The sequence below is a fragment of the Meles meles genome, chromosome 8 (assembly GCF_922984935.1).
Source record: "Meles meles chromosome 8, mMelMel3.1 paternal haplotype, whole genome shotgun sequence".
NCBI classification, from domain to species: domain Eukaryota; kingdom Metazoa; phylum Chordata; class Mammalia; order Carnivora; family Mustelidae; genus Meles; species Meles meles.
This window is the reverse complement of record NC_060073.1, coordinates 93,836,058-93,841,383: the sequence shown is the minus strand read 5'-3', so window position 1 is coordinate 93,841,383 and position 5,326 is coordinate 93,836,058. Positions and strand designations below refer to the sequence as shown.

General features: G+C 39.8%; 1 pseudogene; it reads right to left on the bottom strand.

The window, feature by feature from the left end:
* Positions 1–3,404: 3,404 nt before the first annotated feature.
* LOC123950114 lies at positions 3,405–3,487 on the bottom strand (annotated as a pseudogene).
* Positions 3,488–5,326: the final 1,839 nt, after the last annotated feature.

The window sequence follows — 5,326 nt, the reverse complement described above, 5'->3', positions numbered from 1 at the left end:
TCTCCTGTCTGAGCTGATGTTGTATAACTTATGAACATTTAGTATACAATTTATAGACCTTGATAAATTCTCATTCCTGAACTGAAAGCTTTTGTGTTGCAATCAGAAAAAATGTCTCATGTGTTCTTAGCTAAGACCCTCTCTCACCACTGAGAAACTATAGGAAAAGAACCACAGGATGTGTGTCTAAGTCACCCTTCTTCTTCTTCTCCTTTTTTAAAAGATTCTATTTATTTATTTATTTATTTGAGAGAGAGGGGGTGCACAAACAGGGGAAGCGACAAGCAGAGGGAGGAGCAGTCTCCCTGCCAAGCAAGGAGACTGATGCAGGGCTCAATCCCAGGAGCCTCAGATCATGACCTGAGGCAAAGGCAGATGCTTAACCAACTGAGCCACCCAAGTGTCCCTCTAAGCACCCCTTCTTAAAGTTTCCCAAAGGTGGGGAGACTGATTTCTTCTCATAATCTTCCAGGCATCCTATGGTCATAGATTTAATAAATATTTTGGTTACAAACTCAAAACAGGGATGGGCACCATCTTAATCCCATGCAAGGAGGAGCCTCCCCAGCACAGGTGATGGTAGAATAGTCACTGGGGTCAGAGGGAAAGCACTGGCGAGAGGAGCGAAGGGTGACATCTCTTCACAGTGGCTCTCTCCCTGCCCATTGCTTACCCATTGCACCTCCCACTATGGAGTGGACAAGCTGGGGAGCTTATCCCATGGCTTGGCACTAGGGGAAGAGGGCATAGAAGGGGTGGCCCATCATTTTCTCCAGACTCAACCCTAAATAAGAGTGGCAACAGGACTTGGGGGATCTTCCTATATGGGCTAGTCCAGCTTTCAAGGCTGAAGTCTTAGGAAATATTAATGGATCTGTTTGTCCTGAGAGCATCCCTGTCTAACTGGCCATTTAGGAACTAAGCAGGGATGGTACTTCAAAAGAGTCCCAGAGAGCTCACCATCTCTCAACTTTCTTGATAAAACCTGGCCCTAGAACAACATTTACGGCCATCCAGGGACATGAATTCCTAGCACAATGGCTGGTATCTCCGAGGCACTAAATCCACATGAACAATATCATAATTAAAAATCAGATTAGTTTTCTAAAATAGGGTTAACCATTCTCAAACATTTTGAATATGGAGGACCTGAAAGTATTTTGGGTTGCATGAATCACCATAGGAGAACTATACAGAAAATGATGTTGTTTTTCTTATTCCTGACAGATAGCTAAGCACAAAGTGACTTCCTGAAAAACCCCACAGAGTGTTAGCAAAGGCCTTGGGAAAAGAACTAGGAGCCCTGCCTTGTGCCTTGCTATGTTAGGCAGCAAACCCTCCTTTACTTTGCCAGGAACAGCAACTTGACAATGCTCCCTCTGCCAGATACTAGCTTCCCTGCCGAGTCAGGCAGGAATGGAAAGGCAGATGTTAGCCAAGTGGAGCTTGATTTGAGTCATATCCCAGTAAATGTGTGTCAGAAGCAGGTGAAAGATGTTAAATTTCATACAAACTGTGCACCGGATGAAAGGTTAGGAGTGTAGCAGCCCTCAGATTTACCTTCATGCCCAAACCACTTTCTGTTATGCAGAAAAAAGCATACCACAAAGTTGCAGAACAGAATGCAGTGTTTTCCCCTGGGGACTAGGAGTTAGGATGCAGGGGGCAGCAAGAGTGTTGACATTGGGGTCTAGTTTCCACTAACCCTGGGATATTGAGGCTTTAAAGAGGCAACAATTGCACAATGATGTGAATATAATTAATACCATTGAACTGCACACTTAAAAATGGTTCAGATTGTAAATTTTATGTGTATTTTACAATTAAAAAAACAAATGGACAACATGAACAACAAAGTACTAAGCAACAACAGCAGCAAGAACAAAGATAAGAATTCTTCTGTGCAAACAGTATAATAGGGGACAGAAAGACTTCCTTTCAAATAGAGCTGGAGGACCAACTTGTGTGTGCAAGTTCTCTGTAAGCTCTACCAATGTACAGTTTATCATAGCATGTCTGCATTTCTGACCACTTGTCCTGCCCAGTATTGTTCCTGGGACACAAGAGGAGTCCTCTTCTCACCAAATACAATGTCCTTCAACCTGAAATTTTAACCGGGGTTCTGCCTAGGGCCTCACTGTCAGCACATGCTAACTCTCACTTACCAGGCACACGTCCCTGCACCCTCATAGTTTGGGCAAATGTCTGTGCCTTTTTGTTCCTCAGCTGAGATGGGCTGATACTTTTAGAGGAACATTACTAAAAACTAAAAGAAATAAATGAAGAGGAGGAAGCAAGATGGCAGAGGAGTAAGAGACTGAAATATCATCAGATACCAGGAGTTCAGCTCAATAGTTAGCAAACCATTCTGAACACCTACAAACTCAATAGGAGATAGAAGAGAAGAAGAACAGCAAATCTAGAAAGAGAAAATCGACCACTTTCTGGAAGGTAGGATGTGCGGAGAAGTGAATCTGAAGTGATGGGAGGATAAACTTCAAAGGGAGGGGCTGGCTCCCGGCAAGCAGTGGAACAACAGAGCACAAACTTGGAACTTTTAGAAGTCTGCTCCACTGAGGGATGTCGCTCCAGAGGCTAATTCGGGGGTGGAGCACTCGCAGGGACAGTGTGTTCTCAGGACCTGCAGCATCACAGAAAGACCAGGGGTATCTGAGTATGGCAGAGCTCCCAGGTATCAGAGTGGAGAAGTCAGCTATAGAGACAGAGTGTGCTCTCAGCTTGGGGTTACCTTAAACCGTGACCCAAGTCACAGTCGGGCCTCTACTCTTTGAGCAGGGACGCCCCAAGTGGCAGATCCGGAGAACCTCCACATTCCTCCTTTAGGAGGAGTGGCACAGGAGTGTGCAGCAGGAATCTGCTGGGTTTGGAGACTCCAAACAGGGCCGTGAGCCAGAGATAGAAATGCTTGATCACAGGCCGGGTGGGCTCAAGTGTGGCCGGAGACCAGGGAGATGGGATGGTTGACTGCTTTTCTCTGAGGGCGCACTGAGGAGTGGGGTCCCCCGTTCTCAGCTTCTCCAAGGTCGGAGATTGGGAGGCCACCATCTTCATTCACATCCTCCAAAGCTCTATGGAAAGCATTCAGGGAACAAAAGCTTTGAGAGCAAACCCAAACAGATTGCTTAGCCTGGCCCCTGGCAAGGGCGGTGTAATTCTGCCTCAGGCAAAGACAATTGAGAATCACTGCAAGAGGCCCCTCCCCCAGAAGATCAGCAAGAACATCCAGCCAAGACCAAGTTACCGATCAATGAGAACTGTGGAACTCCAGGCTAGGGGAAAGCAACACACAGAATTCATGGCTTTTATCCCATAATCCTTTTGTCTTTCAAAGTTAAATTTTTTTAATTTAATTTTTTTCTTATTCTAGTTTTTTAATTTTACTTCTTTCTTATTTTAACATTTTAATTAGCAATAATCATGCCTCGGATAAACCTCATTGGCTACGATACTGCCACTGTGCAAAGCTTCTTATTTTAACATTTTAAAACTATTTTATCTTATCAATACCGTATTAAAAAATTTTTAAAATTTTCATTGTTATAGTCATATTTTATCCCTTCATTGTATTTAACCTTATTTTTGTAAACATATAGTTTTTTTTTTCCTTTAAAATTTTGGGATACAATTTCTTCTAATAGATGGAAATATACCCTAAATCTAGCATATGGCTTTGTTCTAGTATTCAGCCTGATCACAGTCTCTCCTCTTTTTTTTTCTTTTTCCAGCTTCTTATTTTATCATTTCCTTTTTTAGAATCTTTTAAAAATTTCCTTTTTACATCATATTCCATCCCTTCATTGGGCTTATGGTTATTATTGTGTGTGTGTATATATATATATATATAAATATACATATATACATATATATAAGTATATATATAAGTATATATATATATACTTATACTTACTGTATATATATACATATATATGTATACTGTATATATATATATATACTTATATATATATATATATATATATATATAAGTTTTTCTTTCTTTAAAATTTTGGGAGGTAGTTTCTTCTAAAAGACCAGAATACACACAAAATCAAGTGGGTGTCTCTGTTTGATTCACGGGTTATATATATAGGTATAGGTACACAGATATATATATATATATATATATATATATATATATATATATAAAAAATTCCCTTCAATTTTTTTTATTTTTTATTTTTTTCTTTTAATTTTCCCCCCTTTTTTTCTCTCCCAGGTTTTGGGTCTCTTCTGATTTGGTAAGTGTATATTTTTCTGGGGTCTTTGCCACCCTTTTAGCATTTTGTTCTCTCATTCATCTATTCTTATCTGGATAAAATGACAATGGAGAAAAACTCACCACAGGAAAAAAACAAAAACAAAAACAAACAAACAAAAAAACCAAAAAACAAGCAGCAGTACCGATGGCTAGGGACATAATCAATATGGACATTAGTAATATGTCAGAACTAGAGTTCAGAATGACGATTCTCAACATGCTAGCTGGGCTTGAAAAAGGAATGGGAGATATTAGAGAACCCCTTTTTGGAGAAATAAATCCTTTTCTGGTGAAATAAAAGAACTAAAATCTAACCAAGTTGAAATAAAAAAAAGCTATTAATGAGGTGCATTATGCAATTAAAAATGGAGGCTTTTACTGCTAGAATAAATGAGGCAGAAGAGAGAATTAGTGATATAGAAGACCAAAGGATGGAGAATAAAGAAGTTGAGCAAAACAGAGACAAACAACTACTGGACCATGAGGGGAGAATTCAAGAGATAAGCAATACCATAAAACAAAACAATATTAGAATAATTGGGATCCCAGAAGAAGAAGAAAGAGAGAGAGGGGCAGAAGGTATATTGGAACAAATTATAGTAGAGAATTTCCCTAATATGGCAAGGGGATCAAACATCAAAATCCAGGAGGCACAGAGAAGCCCCCTCAAAATCAATAAAAATAGGTTTACACCCCATCATCTAATAGTAAAACTTACAAGTCTTAGTGACAAAGAGAAAATCCTGAAAGCAGCTTGGGACAAGAGGTCTGTAACATACAATGGTAGAAATATCAGATTGGCAGTAGACCTATCTACAGAGATGTGGCAGGCCAGAAAGGACCGGTATGATATATTAAGAGCACTAAAGAAGAAAAATATGCAACCAAGAATACTATATCCGGCTAGACTGTCATTGAAAATAGAGAGATAAAAAGCTTCCAGTACAAAAAAAAATTAAAAGAATTTGCAAACACCAAACCAGCCTTACCGGCAATATTGAAAATGGTCCTCTAATCAAAGAGAGACCCTAAAAGTAACAGACCAGAAAG